We start from the raw sequence: 15,788 nt of genomic DNA, 5'->3' as shown, positions 1-15,788 counted from the left end.
GCCTAGGCTCGGATACTCTTTCTAATTATTTTTTTTCATATAGTTTACAGCCAGGAACATAAGAAAGTCCATTTCCCTGGGGAGCTCTTTCCAAGGCTTGGCATCTTTTTGGTGAAGAAATTTTTCCTACTATCCAACCTAAGCCCTCCCCGGTGCAACTTGAGGCCATTTCCTCTTGTCCTATTGCTATATTAATCCAACACCTGACTCTGCTCCCATGGCACTGCATTTACAAACACATAATTTCATCAGCTCAAATAGAATTTTTTTCCAATTTACAGAAAGATCATCACAATAAAAGCTATACTCATGTTACTGTTCTTCATCCTGCAGCACCTTGCTCACTGCAATGAACTTCATTCCTTGGTAAAAGCAAGAGTGTACACAGATAAAGAACCCTGCACACAAACCTTCCAGGCCTAGGCTCTGATACTCTTTCTAATTATTTTTTTTCATATAGTTTACAGCCGGGAACATAACCTGAGAGGGAGTCAGGGAGAAGAGCAGGGCTTCTGTGAGCAGCAGGCCTGTGCTGCTGAGGTTAAACAGGCTGTGAAGAAGGGATTGGTTATCTCCCATCCATCCCTCTTGCTCCTCCTTCCCTGCATAATTGCAGTCATTTGAGACACACTGCCTGGAGTGTCAGCTGGCATTTTCTGGGTTCCCCAGAAGCAGTAGCTGCCATTCAGCACCACTTTCTTAATCTAAAATCTGTTTCACAGGTTCTCCTGGGAAGCTGAGCGCTGCTCTGCACTACATCAGCACAGCAGTGAGGACTCCACTGCCTCTCGTGGGTGCCCTCGGAGCTCACTCACAAAATCCTGTGGCTGTCATTCCCACTGGTACCCCTGGCTGTCAGAGGAGCAGCAGCATTGCTGTGCTGGGCCCTCCATCCTTCCTGGCCAGGTAGGAACACCCTGACCTCTCCGTTAATATCTAATTACAGATGACAGTAGCAACCTTGGGGATCTGTGTAAGAGTTTCTACTCCTATAGCAAAGCGAAAACACAACTGGGTTCCTCACAGGGGAACTTCCCAACTGCTCCCCTCACACTTCTGGAGAAGTGTGTTACTGGACACCAGTAACTCCGTCCCTTGAATACAGAATAAGGATTCTCACTCTGTCTTTCCTACAGTGACATAAACAGAGTTTTCAAGGGGAAAAAATAATTCTTATTTCCTATCTCACTGTCATTTTTAAAATTACTGAATGCTGCAGCATTCAATGGATTACTATTCACAAACACGTACCTGCTCCTCTGGCAGAACAAATCAAGTAATTTCTGTTTCTGCTGGAGCCTTCGGCATGCAGACAAAAACATTTTTTATTCATCAGTGGTAAAAGGCTACAGCCATTTGACTTTAAACACAGACATGCTTCTGGGCTCTCTTCCAGGAAGTCTGTGTCACCCAGGCTTTAGATCGATATGTTTGTCTGCAAAGTCACCCTTTTGATCTGTAATTTTTCATTTTGACACAAGAAATGCCTTTTGGTCAAACTTCAGCAGTCCATTAAATTCCAGGCATAATAGAAATGGGAATCACATTGCTGTAGCCATGTGAAGATTTCCACAGTTTGGGGTTTATTTACTCACGGGTTAATTTACTCTGCCATATATTTGGGACTCGGACAATGCTGCAAATGCTGTTCTGTGTCTCATCTGAGCTCACTGCTTCCTGCCCAGTTTGGGGTGGTCTCACTGGCACTGGCAGCTTTATAAAACCCTTTGTATGTCTAGTTGTCCAACCTGCAGGAAATGTTGTTGAGGTTCAGGACTGAGCACATGAGCATCCTCCCGCCCTGGCCATGCTGTTCACCTTACAGAGAGGGGTCTGGGCTGCTGGGAGAGCCCCCCATCATGGGAGGGCAGCTGTGCCCAGCCCGTGGCCCAGCTGGCTCAGCATGGTCACCCCTGGCACACCACGCTCTGTTTGCACAACCCAGCACAGGCCTTTTCTTTCCAAGGTCAAGGTTTCAGGGCTTGGGTGGCTGGGTTTTTTTCCTCTCTCTCCTCCCCCCCACTTTTTTTTTAAGGTGCCAGCCATCCCATGGAAGTATAACCCAACAAGCAGAGAGGTAGGAAATCAGTCCAACACATTATTAATGGGAGAAGCGGATCTGCCCAGCTTTTGGGCCAATCCCCCTGCCTGGCTCCATGCAGCAAGGTCCCAGCAAGGCTTTCCAATGATCTCACTGCTATTTCTGACCCAGACACAGCTCCTGCCGTGTTCCCAACACCCTGCTTTTTGGTTGCTGAAGTTTGACCCAAGGGAGGATGCAACAGACACTCAGGAGAGTCGCAAAGTGTTGAAAATGTTCATATAATCCAAACAAACCCCATTATTTTCAGTGCCCATTCACATCTTACCTTTCAAAAGCAAACATTTTCTGTCAGCCTCTTAAAAACACATAACTGAGAAATACTGCTAAAATTGAAATTTTTCAAGAAATACTGTAAAAATTGATTAATTTTTACACTTATTTTAAAGCAGTCAGGATTCTGAATAACTGGTTTGTCAAGCAAGAGAGGACAGGGAATTCTGTATTTAAATATGGCCAAGATTTCCAGCAGTAACACATCTTCTAAGTACTTTAATTGTAATATGGTTTTATTAGGTAATTAACAGGATCCTCATTTTAATCCTCATTTAATAGCTCCTCATTTCATAGAGGTGTTATATTCAGAGAAAGGCAGCCCAGTATTTTCTGGGAAAACAAAATCAAAGATCTTAAAGCAACTCAAAAGGGCCACCTAAAAATTTTTATGTTTTCAGTCAGGACTTGTGTCCAAAATAAACAACTCTTTCCTCAATCCACCAAAACCCCCAAGCACAGCACAGCTATGATCAGATCATAAATGCCTTGATTAAAGTTCATTGGCTGGCACTTCAGGACTTTAGCTACTAATTAAAGCCAAAATCAAATTTATTGCCTGAGTGAGTAAGAAGAGGGGGCGGGAATTTGGGAGGTGAGCAAACGTGACCTGCCCACCACAGCCCTGCCCTGAAGACAACAACAAGGGCAGGATGGCACACACAGAACTGCCTGTCCTGAGCAGAAAGGATCCATCCCCTCGTGGTGTTGTTCCAGAGGTGAAGATGCACAACAGCAATCCTGGCCAAGGCTCTCCCGTGGGCCTCTCCCTGGGAATTCAGCAGGAGCCTCTGAAGGACCTTCCTCACAGACACCCAGGAGCTAGAGGGAATATTCCAGTTCTGCAGAGACTGAAGTTAAGCAACTGGTGAGCTGCCTGGATGTGTTATGGCCACAGAGAACAGCGATGCCAGAGCTTTATTAAAATACCTGGTTCACAGTCCTGGGTTCATGGCACACGTTTGGGCAGGACCTGACTGCTCGAGTTTACAGGATGGGAAACCTGCTTCAGGGAGAACCTCAGTTTCACAACTGGTTTCGACCAGAAACAAACCCACAGAATTCTGAAAATCTCTGCAAAAGCTGCAAGATGGCTTTTGAACCAGTAGAAACATTTTGGTTTGACATTCCACTGTGAAATGATGTAGGGGGAAAAAAAACATCAAAAGAGGGTGTTTCAAAGCTGGAACTTTCGTCCTCAAAAGCCTCCAACAATGGTGATGGGATTTGACAGCACTCTATTTTGCAAGTAAAATAGTGTCTGAATTTTTCTAAACAAGTTCTAAACTGCATTTCCTGCTTTTATATCAAAACATACTACGGCTTGTTTTGTGGGTTGCTAATGACATCCTGCACAACCATGTTGTACAGACCTCCCCAAACACCTCATGCACACACACTTCCAGTCCCTGCTGAGAAAGGCAAACAGCCTCCTGCCCAGTCAGGTCCAGGCCAAGTGTGGCACAGAAAACAGCAAATCCAGCTTTTTCTTAAGCATCAAAGGAAGCAGCAAATTGTTTCAAAGAGACTCCTCTGCTCTGCCCAGATATCTGGCTGTTGCTGACTTTGCAATACAATGACTCTACTCTTCACATATTGCAAGCTCTCTGAAAGCAGCAATAACCAAAGTGATGTTATACAGAGGCAGCAGAAATACCCTTGCACGTGTCATACTTTGCAGAGACTGATCAAGAACCAAGCGATTAGGGTAAATTCTGGTATAAACGGTACAATCTCATGGAAAGGGTGGTCAGACATTGGGACGGGCTGCCCTGGGAAGTGGTGGAATCGCCATCTCTGGAAAGGTTAAAAGATGTGGTTGTGGCAGTTTAGGGGTGAACATGACAGCGCTGGGTAAATGGCTGGACTCAATGATCTTACTGGGCTTGTCTAACCTTACCAATCACATGATTTTAACTGCTTTAATAAGCTCTTGCTTATTCCAGGATTCGGCCTGTTTGTGAGAAGTACATCAAACCCAGCACGTACAGAGAAGGCGCCAGCAGGAGGATTCCTCACACCGAGCGCAGCATCACAGGGCAAACATCTGCTTTGTTCCAGCTGTGATTCACCCAGTTCAGGACACAAGTCCTGGAAGTGTCGTCTGCAAGGGGCTTTCTGTATCTGGGGAGCTGTGGGTGGCACCGGGGCTCCGGGGGATGCTTCCCCAGGGCTGCCCGTCCCACCCAAGCTGTTCTGCGGCACAGACACGCGGCCCTCGGGGACACGCGGCCTGCCGCCCGCTGGAACGTCCGCCGACGGACGGATCACCGGCACTGACAGCAAAAACGAGCTGCAAACGAGGCGGCGTCCGCGGCCTCCCCGCGGCGGGGCTGCCAGCGCACCGCGCTGCCTCGGCAGGCACGGACGGGGTTCGAACCCGCGATCTTCGGTTTACGAGACCGACGCCTTACCACTTGGCCACCGCGCCCGACGGGCTGGCTGCACCCGCGCGCCGCCAGTGGAAGGCAGCGAGCGGCGCGGCCGGGCCGGGCCGGGCCGGGCGGGACCGGGCGGGACGGGGCGGTGGGATCGGGGCGGGACCGGGCGGCCGCGCCGTGCGGACGCGGGGCGGAGCGCCGGGAACGGGAGCGCGGGCGAGCCCTGCCCCGCCTGCAGAGCTCGGCATCCCTTGCCCCGTGTCGCTGCGGCGGAAAGCGCCTCCTGCTCCTCGGAAAGCCCCTTCCCCGCCGTGTCCCCGGGCTCCGCTGCTCCGGCCCCGCGGAATCCCCGGTGAAGCTTTGCTTTCCTTCCTCCCGGTGCTTCTCACGGCATCGCTGCGGAACCACAGGGCTGCCCCGGGAAGCAAACAGCAGCTGCTCGGGACGAGGGCGGTCCTGCCGGGCTCACACACACCTGCTCCCGGGGCAGGAGGCAGCCCTGCGGCACCGCCCGGTGGGGCACAGCTCCGGGCACGGCGGGGACTGTCCCGGCACGGCGCAGCTCCGTTCCGGCACTGCCTCCCGTTTCCACCCCTTCCCTTGGGACGCTATCAGGCAGTCTATGTTTCCTGATATTCAAACTGAATTTTCACTTTTTACTTCAAACCCATTACGTTCTGTTTACATAGTCAAATCATAATAGCATAAATCATAAATACAATACTGCATTATTAATATTTCCTCCTTTGGGTTTCCAGCTACCAAATATTTAGTCTTATGGCTAACACTTGGTTAAAACCCAAGAAATGAATCAGCTCTCATTTTTATCACCACTAGCTGTAGGGCAGGAGGGAAGAATTTGAAGGTTGTGGTTTTGAGCTATTATTTAGCTTTGAATTGAAATTTTTCATCCTGGTTTTTAGTTTTGAACCAATGTTGGGCAGCAGAAAGTAATCTGGTATACATACTCCTCCTGAAACTGCAAGCCAAACCAAACAAACAAAAATCAAAAAAAAAATCCAGGCACAGTTAGAACTAATCTGACATAGTATAATCACTATTTTCACTTTATGAATTTGTAACCAGGCCCCACTCTCTGCTGAATCAGATCTGAGTTACACAACCTTTATTACAGGGATGCATCCTGTGTTCACAATGCGCTCCTTGCTCAAATAAACCAACCATGTGAGGCCTGATCAGCTCATTCCAAAGAGAAACAGTTGCTTTCCTGAGGGTCCCATTTTTAGGTCTTCATATAAATACTGCAAAGAACCTATCCAAAAAAGTAAGGTTTACTTTTTGAGGCTAGAGTCATTTGGGAAGTCAGGATCCCAGTGATATTCAGATCCCGAAAACAGCAGGATGGCAGGAGCTGCTGGGGTTGCAGAACTCACAGATGTTTTTCAGCCACATCCTGCACCCTCTGGCCCTGGACTTTGCATTTCAGGGCAGTGAAACATCCCTGAGCACAGGACAGCCCTGGCAAGGCTCCTCCTCCCTCCCCAGCTCTGGCACCGTGATGGGGAGAGCCCGGCTCTTTTCTGCTGCAGGGAAGCTCTGCTGTGCCCATGGCCCAGCCCTGCTGCTCCCTGGAATGGGGCCACTGAGAAGGGGCTTCAGGGCTGCACCTTTAATCCAGATTTACACTGTATTTCCAAGAAGGAAAGCAAGCCCCTCTGCTGCTTTTCTTCAGTCCCCCATTCACTGCTGTGCACAGCCAGAGCTGAGGGACAGCCTTGGACAGGGGTTATTCTCTGCTGTGTGGGACAAGTGCTCAGGCTGACCAGAGGATTCCTAAAGGGCTGAGAGCAGCTCTGCCCAGTGACCACTCAGGTTTCAAATAAAAGCTTGAGCACGTTGAGAAAAGCCGCAGGGTGGCCAAGAGAGACAGTGCTTCACAAAACACAACCAGCAATTTTCTCCAGTACAGCAGGGAGAGAGCAAGCACAGCCTTTCAGCAGCTGAGCTCCATTACCTCTGCTGGTGCCACAGCCCAACTCCTCTGTCTTTTCAGCAACGTTTGTACTTGAGTCATAACCCCTGTTACACACTATCACATCAAAATACAAACTGCATCCTCGTCTGCTAAGGCACAAAGATCCCCGTGTGATGGAAATTCAGATTTAAGCACCATGCCAGAGGACATGCTGACATATGATCATTGCAAAGTCATTTAAAGATCACCATTAACCCAAATAGCTACAGTTATACATCTGGGACAATTTTCAATTTACTGGTCATATGGCTCTAAGGACGGATTTCACCCTGAGTTACACAAGCTACGAAAGTCCCTGCTGCACTGTGTATGTCAAAAGGCATTTAGAGAGGAGTGACACATCCCAGATCCCAGTCTGCCATCAGAGACTCGGGACAACACTGAAACATGGGCCATCACGAACAGGGAACAGAGCAAGGGAAAACATCAAAGTCAGGGCCTTGAGACTGCTATGCTGAAGAAAATGTGTCAGCCAAGACAACCTGAGCAGATCAGAGCCTGCTGCCAGACTGCAGGAGTTGGGTGATGTACTCCTTTGGGGCTCCCATGAGATGTATTTCCTCTTTGTAACAATTGTCTTTGTCACTCCCCGATCCTCTTGCAATCTCTTTCCTACTCTGCTACTACCCCAGCTAGCCTCTGTCTGCCTCCAAACCCACTTTTTCCCCCAGAGGATCAGAGCAAGGCAACAGTCACCTCCCAGGAGTTGTGAGCTTTAATTCCCGATTGTAAAATGACCGAAGGGTCTCGCGTCTCGCCAGCCGGTGAGAACAGCATAACTTGCTAGAAACCACTACAGACTTTGTGATACGTGGTGGGGGTGATTCCTGCCCCCAGAGTAACACGTGATTTGCTTTCCCACTGTGTCATTCTCGTGTACTAGCAAGTGACTGCTGTGCAAGTAGGTCAGTAGTACAGCACATTAGACTGAGCTGCTGAGGTTTGGGAACAAAACTGCTCCCTGTCTCTCTGTGAAGTGGTTTAGCATACACAGTAGGGAGTTTTCTTTGAGCCTGCTGTTATAAATCTGAATATCCAACATCTCATTGCTGGGAGGAATTTGGGAACAGGAAGCCTGAGAAGACACACGGGTACGATGCTCCATGGATTATTCGTGCAGTATCTTTGCTCTGATTCCCCAAATATCCCCCAAATATCTGTACCCACTGTGAGAAAAGCTACCTCAAAGCCTCATGGGATGGTACTCTAGAAGACATATACCAGGTTTAGAGACTACTGTCAGTCAAATGAAAGCTCTTTGGTATAGTATGATCACTTGAAGACCATCAACATGTTTTTGAAAGGAAAAAATTTGCCCTGCAAGGCTTGAACTGACTAGTGAAGTCTTTTCAAAATTCCCTTTCCTCTTCTGCCTTGCTCCAAGCCCAGCTGGAGGCAGAGATCTTACCACCTTAAACTCTGCTTTGTATTTTAAATAATATGCCATAGGCTTGGTTCCCTGGCACCCTTCACTATCTTTCACACAGGTGCAAAATGGTCACATTTTGTTAGCCCAAGGACACGAGGTGACTCTGGAGGTGCAGGCTGGGGGTGGGAGCAGCAGCTTCTCAGGAGTCAAACTTCAAACCCATGTAATCCCCTGTGGAAACACATCCCTGAACCACCTGCACCCCGTGGCTGTGTCAGGGTGGGCTTTGCTGGCATTCCCAGGCCAGCCCTGATGGTTTAATCTGAGATGCTGTTAGGCAGCTTGGACAGGGCAGGGAATTGCACTGGGCCGCTTGAGGGGACACCTCACCCTGCAGCGTCCCCAACACATAAAAAAAGGCTCCCTTTTTCCCAAGCAATGAGCATCCAGCATTTCTCTGGGCTGACAGTGTCTGCCTCTCTGTCAGCAGCATTTTCCCAGAGCACTGGACCCCTCCGTTGGGCAATGTGCCCACAGACACCAGCTCAGGACTGGCTGCCCGTGGGGACCTGCCCATGGCACACTCCCCTCCCTCCACACAGATCTGGAACCTAAGCTGCTCCTCACTTGTTATTGTCTTAACTCCAGCAGTTAAAATAAAAGCCCAGAGAAGAAGCCAGCAGGTCTGGTGGCTCAGACTGGAGGTTAAAAGAAACAATTACCTCAGAGTGTCGGTCGAGCAGGCCCTGGGTGTGTCCTCCGCCCTCGCACCTCACGCAGAGCCTGTTCCGCCAGCGCGGGCTGAGGTCAGTCCTGGCCTGAGCCAGGCCGAGGGTCTCCCCTGGTCTGCACACCTGGCACCTGTGACAGGTCCTGCTCCCAGTCACGCCAGAGTGTCCCAGCACTGTCCTGGTCCCTCACGGACAAAGCCTGTGGTGCTGCTCCCAGGATGGCCCCGGTACACCCGGGAGCCTCGGCCTCGCCGGGGCCGCCCATGGCAGAGCTTTCCCTCAGGACTCCCTCTGGAAGCTGCTGCCTTTGTTTAGGTGTGAGACTCCCCTCAGCACCTGCCCTGGGGTGGTCGCTGCTGGCCGTGCCAGCTCAGAGCCAGCACTGGATCCCCAGGACACAGCGCCAGGCTGGGCCCTCCCCGCAGACAGCTCACCGCTCCCCAAGGAAGGAGACACAGCACGTGCTCGTCAGCTACACGGGTCAGAAAATAATTGTATTTCAGTCACATAAAAAAGCTGGAGTCAAAAAGCTGCAAACAGCTCCCAGCTGGAGTTCCCATCAATTGAGAAGGGCAGCGCTGCTGGTGGAGACATTAACGGATTGGTCCTGTGAAGCTTGGGCTTGGAAATTTAACACAACTGTGAATGTCAGGTAAGGCATGTACTGAGCAAGCATCTTCCCTGTGTAACTTATGCAAAGTTAATGAAGCTGGTGTTGGGGCAGGTGAGAACAGAACTGGGCAATCCTTCTTTAAATGAAGCACAGAAATAGAGGTGGACCAGGGAGGAAGGTAAGTAGGGACACAATCAGTCACTCATCACAGACAATGCTTTAGTCATGCAGGGAAAGCAAAGAATTTATTTACATATCTGATTGTACATTACAGCTACCTGAAGGATTCACATCAGCAGGGACAGTTTTATTGTCCCCAAAAAGTATTTCAAGAAAATACAGAGAAAATAGTGTAATGGCACATTGCAACAGTACTGACATCACTTCACTGATGTTATAAATTACAGAATGAGATTTAAAATAGTCATATGCCACTTCTGCTGGCTGCTTTTTTTCAGTAACAATGGAGCAAGTGAACTTTGCTCATTTTCATACCAAGCAGCCTTTGAAATAAAAAATAAAACCACTCCTTGCTTCTATGGCAGCTTCCTATTCTGTGAAATAGGTGTCAAATTCAGTAAAAAAATTTCTGCTCTGTGAGAGTGGAACATATTCTTTTACAGATAAAAACTTTGTTTTTTAAAGATTTAGGGGATATTGATGATTTTTTTCCTTCAGACTTACCACAGTTTATTATCTCACTCTCTGGGGGCTGGTGAGTGGGGTATTGATAAACAAGGTGTGAGAGAGGGAACAATTGTAGGATCTCATCACATGAGCAGGGTCAACACTCCAGAAATGAAACCACCAGCTCGAGAAGAGGTTGGAAGGAGGGAAGGACACTTCTAGCACCAGGGCCCTCGTTGCCACTTACAGATGCCCAGGCTCACAAAGCACCTGCACAGCTTCCCAAATGCTGTGGGAGAGTGCTGTGCTACAAACCCCAAGGGAAAGAGTTTGTTCAGCATCTGCCAAAATGTGAAGAGCAAGACACGCAACCTCTCACATCTGCAAGAGGAATGCAGACCCAGGTCTGTCCTTAGGAAACGCTGCCACAGAAGCCAGGCAGGGAAGACAAGGAGTAACTAAAGCATTTTAGGCACTCTAAGACGGAGAGTCTATCAATTGGTAATGCTATTTCTTTTTCCATTTCAATGGTCAAAGTAAATCACTTGCCTGATCCCACAAAAATAATCCCAGAACAGAAATTAACCTGAAATGAGCAATGTGTTCAAATGAGGTTTTGGTCTGGTGCCCATTTCAAGTATAAAAGGAAGCAAATTTGCTTTAATGGAAATAAAAACTATAATCACCAAGTCAGGACTGTAACATTTAATTAAGTGTTTTATTATTTTGAATTAACTTAAGCCAACAAGTGGGTCTCAAAACAATACTAAAACAATAAATCTGCAGAATGTGTGTGACATTGCCTTACAAGAGACCAACCATCTGACACAACATTCCTAAAAGAAGACAAAGAACTGCTAATTATGTTAAATTTCATTTGCTACGTAATTTAGACCATGACCTAGTGCTTCTAAAAAAACCTGTACAAAATGAATATTTTTTACATCTCAGAGGCACATGAATACAAATCTGATCTATTTTATATATACACATGTACATTACAAGAAACCAGATGATTAAAGAAGTGTATATAAAAAGTGTCCAAAACCAGATGATAAAATGTGAAAATAAAATGTATCTTCACAAGAGAGAAGTAAAAGGCACAAGTACTAAAATATGTAACCATGCAAAAAAAGTGACTAGTCTGTGCAACAGAGAAAAACAAATGGCTCTCACAACGGATTTTACAGTAATTCTCAAAATGTCTCAGCATTTAAATATATATCAGTGCAACATTTACTGCCCTGTAGTGTACTGAAGTATTCACAGGATACTAAATTCTTGGTTCTCCTTCTGATGTCCTTTCTCCAAAGTCAGAATAATTTAGCTATGGATAAAGTAGTAAATAAATCAGGGCTGATGCTGGGGAGTGTGAGTTCCTCACTGGGAGGAGGAGTGTCTGCAGCCCCCTTAGCCCTGCACAGATGTGTCCCCCAGAACAGTGACAGCAGAGCCGACAGCTCAGGTGGCACAGCTGCTCCACTCACAGCACCTCCATTCCAGGGCTAAGCTGTCCAAATTACATGCAGAAGGCCATGTTTGCTAATGTTTTCATTAGGTTTAAAGTTTAAGTAAAAACGAATCAGTCTAACAGTGTGTTTGAGCAGGTCCTGCTCTTGCAGCCGAACAGAAGCCCCAGTGAAGGCAGCAAGCTGAAGCGCAGAGAACACCAGGAGCCGTCAGCTGGCTCCACACTGTGGCAAGCTGTGGTAGCCCTGCCTGCAGACGGTGCCTGCAGATCCTCAGGGGCTGCTGCTGTGAGCTCTGCCCTGTGCTGGCCACGCTGAGCTGCAGCCTGAGCCTCCAGAGCGTCAGCAGAGCGTGCAGTGGGACAGCTGCACAGACCGAGGCACATCCCAGGATCCCTCCCCTGGATCACCTACTCACCCTACCTGCTTGTATGCCATGAGAACCAGCTACAACGTTTTGTCACGTACATGGGACACAACCACAAAAAAGGCAAGGACAGGACTGGCCTGGTATAAAGACAGGACTGAAATTCTTGCCTTGGTAGCTAAGGTCACCCTGAAGCCAAGAATATTGAATTTGTCCCTCCCATCTGCTCAAAGTTCTGCCCCAAGGCACACACTCAGTGGTAGCTGGGGAAAAGACCAAGAATGTAAATGTCAACAGAATGCTGAGGCCCCAGAAAGAAACAACTCTCTTGCACATCAGACCAACTCCCAGTGCACTATGCAGAATGACAGGATTCAGACCCAGCACTGACTGCAATCTTCATCAAACTCTAAAGCTACATGCAGAGTTTCATTAACTAGAAACCTATGCATGATTTAACAGCAAACTGCTCCTAGGATCATTATTTTGAATTCAAAAATACTGAGATGCAAAGGAACAAAATGTCAGAACTGTGGTACTATGTTGTCTAAAACCAACCAGTCATGACTTCTTGACAGTATTTCTTGATTAACAAATGACTTGACATGAATATGAGCATTGCTGCTTACAGCAGGAGCTGCTCAGTTAAAGTCTGAGTCAAGTTTTTACTTAAATCAGTATAAGCCAAGCCACTGATTTGGCAAGTGTTTGATCAGCTGCTACTTCCTTCCTTCCTTGGAAAAAAATCCCTCAGACCACACCATACAGTATTTGTTTTAAGAGAAAACCACTGCATATTCACTGCCATTAAAGAATGTAAAAACCCCATTATTTTATTTGTAAATTCTAGTTTTTAGACTCATCACATGTCACGGGCACTGTGATGCACAGACCAGTGAGCAGTGCCTCATGTAGAGCCCACAATGTGTGTTTATACATCAGCTCCAAGCCCTCATTTCCAAGCCAGATTAGGGAGCCTAAATACTGTCGGTCTAGATCCTCTCTGGAGAGCAATGCAGTTCTACCAAAGTAAATGGAGCATTGCTGCACTCAGACAGAAAAATATTTGTTGATACACATCTTTGAGAATTAATAATGCTGTGTTCAACTCCCTACAGAGCTGGCTGAGAACTATCTGAATTTTTTCCCAAAGACCGTGAAAGGAAAGTTGGCAACAAAAGTTCATTGCATGCTGGGTTTCTTTGAAACTTCCTACACATTTGCATATTTAAAATTCCTTTAAAATAGATGGGATAGTTACAGTTCATCAATGTTGCATTTAAAGAAAAATTCTTTAACAGCTTCAGTCTTAAACAGAAGCTATTCAAAAAGCTGAAAAATTGTCTTTTGATATCAAAGCAGTTTTGATTCAGCATCATTCTGAAATCAGAACTAGGCAGCAGCTGAAGACGAGTCTGGAGGGAAGCAGCCAATATCAGGTTCATCAATGTTGCATTTAAAGAAAAATTCTTTAACAGCTTCAGTCTTAAACAGAAGCTATTCAAAAAGCTGAAAAATTGTCTTTTGATATCAAAGCAGTTTTGATTCAGCATCATTCTGAAATCAGAACTAGGCAGCAGCTGAAGACTGGAGTCTGGAGGGAAGCAGCCAATACCAGAAAAAAAATTGAGAGACTACATTTCAGGTACTCTTTAAGTGCAAGTTTTGAAAGAGGTAATTTTTCTGCAGTACCTTGTGTGGGATTAGCAGCTTCTAGCCAAAAGCCAGTCTTTTTTTTTCCACTGTCCAGAAATACCTGTAGTGGTTTGCAACAGGTTTGTCCAGAATATCATTTAGCTTTTCAGAATCTAAGGTCAAATGAACCAAGGAACAGATCAAGATACAGTAACTGGGATTGTTTGCATTCCCAAGGGTTAAATGTAACCTTGGGTTTGACACAGGAGTGTTCACTGCATCTGTGTATTGCTAGAAGGAGATGATACCACGTTTCTGTGTCTGAAGTGATTTACCCAGCTTTTCAGAATCTAAGGTCAAATGAACCAAGGAACAGATCAAGATACAGTAACTGGGATTGTTTGCATTCCCAAGGGTTAAATGTAACCTTGGGTTTGACACAGGAGTGTTCACTGCATCTGTGTATTGCTAGAAGATGATACCACGTTTCTGTGTCTGCAGTGATTTACGAAGGGAAGGGAGGCCCTTGTTCCACCAACAGTAACACTGACAGAGGCAGGCTGTACTTTTCTGGCCAGCCTGAGAGAACAAAGGATGTCCACAGCAAAGAAGTAAGAAATTTATCAGAGAACAGACAGCAAAGTTGTTGCAATTGGGGAGACACTATCTCCTGTCTGTTCTGCCAGTGTCTGACACTTGATCAAATTATGCACTCTCTGCAACACTGGTATCAGATTACTCTTCTCCCTGCCCCAGTGAGCCATCAAGTGATCCTTTATTACCAAATTACCTGCATGTCATAAAACACAATGACTTCTTTTCTGGGATAAAAGGGTTCTCCAGGGCTTGAATTGCAAGATGAGTTGGTCTAATATCTGCAGTTACTCAGTCTAAGAATGCAATTGCTAATTAGTATTTTTAGAGGTGGATACCTTAGAGGAAAATATATCTGCCAGTGAAATGCCTCTCCCACCTCCAACTCACATTATTTGTCAAACACAGTAAGTATCTGGATATGATTTCCACAGTAACAGATGGCAGTACCACACCAAGGGCCCCACAGGAGCAGATACCTCCTTTACACAATAAAACACGGCTACAAACACCACCAACATGGTGGTAAGACATCTCTTCAAATGCAAACACTGGAGCAAGGAAGAGTTTCTAAATACTTACACAGCTGGGTACAGAGCTGAACAAGAAGTCCTGCAAGTTTTAAGAAATTTCCACTGCTGAGTACCCTTGGCTAGAACATTCCTTTTGGGATATCAGCCAGATTCAGTGACTACATGTCACTACTAGTGACTGTTCACCTCCTACATACAACAATCACAAAAACTGCACAAAAACTTGGCTTTCTTTATAGTAATGTCTTCTGTTCAAGTCCACAGGCTTTGCTTTCAGTGCAACAGTCCTCAACATTTGCTGATGTTCCACCCTAATGGGAATGGGCTTTAGATCACAGAAATTTTGAAGCAGAGTCCAATTTACTTAAAAATAATTATGGGAAAACATTCAGTCACCAGCCTCAGCTGCAACAGCTTCACTCTAACTGAAATCCACTGCATGAGAGCAGGACAGCAGTGCAACACAGCCAGCTCCAGAAGCAGGGCTGCTGTGTCACCCAGCCCTGCTGGTCACAACAGGTTTGCAACAACCTCCTGACAGTGCAGAAGAGTTCTCTGTGGCCTGCAAAAAGAATAAAGTCTCTGGCACTACCCACAAAGAGCACCAGGCAGAGGGAAATGCCACCACTGAAGTGCAAGTGAGGAGTCCTGCAGGCAGGAAGCACCGAGCTCGCTGAACTGTTCCTCTCCCACCTTCTGGGCAGCACATCCAGAAGCAGCAGCAGGTGGGAAAGGTGGATGTGTGGGCTTTCCATGGGGTTCCACCTACTTTCTAAACAAACAGAAGCTGCTGCAGTGTTGCATCTTACACCATTCCCAGGTAATTTCCTCCAACTACCCCAGAGCCTCAGGAAGCCAGCCCTGTGTTTGAACCAGCCTGTCCCACTTCTCCCAGAGCACTGCAACCTTTGTGCACTGGGTGTTGTGTCCCCCAGTCATTCCTCTGGTTCCTCTCTCTTTCCACTTACTTTACACCTACCTATGCAGATACATAGAAACAAACTGGTTTTATTTTCTTGCCTTCAAGAAAGCCTGACTTCAGTACATCCCCTGCTTCCCATCACTCCAGTAACACATCACTGAAGGCAAGAGCACAGAG

General features: G+C 46.9%; 1 long non-coding RNA gene and 1 other non-coding gene across 2 annotated transcripts; one reads left to right on the top strand and one right to left on the bottom strand.

Moving 5' to 3' along the window:
• Positions 1-4,733: 4,733 nt before the first annotated feature.
• On the bottom strand, positions 4,734-4,805 carry TRNAT-CGU. The gene has a single exon. It is a non-coding gene; the product is annotated as a tRNA-Thr (tRNA).
• A 4,896-nt stretch (positions 4,806-9,701) lies between these two features.
• On the top strand, positions 9,702-15,648 carry LOC120505671. Its single transcript, XR_005628268.1, has 3 exons — positions 9,702-13,189; positions 13,367-13,740; positions 13,918-15,648. It is a non-coding gene; the product is annotated as an uncharacterized LOC120505671 (long non-coding RNA).
• The last annotated feature ends 140 nt before the right edge of the window (positions 15,649-15,788 follow it).

The sequence above is a fragment of the Passer montanus genome, unplaced genomic scaffold (assembly GCF_014805655.1).
Source record: "Passer montanus isolate IOZ18808 unplaced genomic scaffold, ASM1480565v1 scaffold35, whole genome shotgun sequence".
NCBI classification, from domain to species: domain Eukaryota; kingdom Metazoa; phylum Chordata; class Aves; order Passeriformes; family Passeridae; genus Passer; species Passer montanus.
Note: the sequence above shows the minus strand (reverse complement) of the source record. Positions and strands in the feature narration are given on the sequence as shown.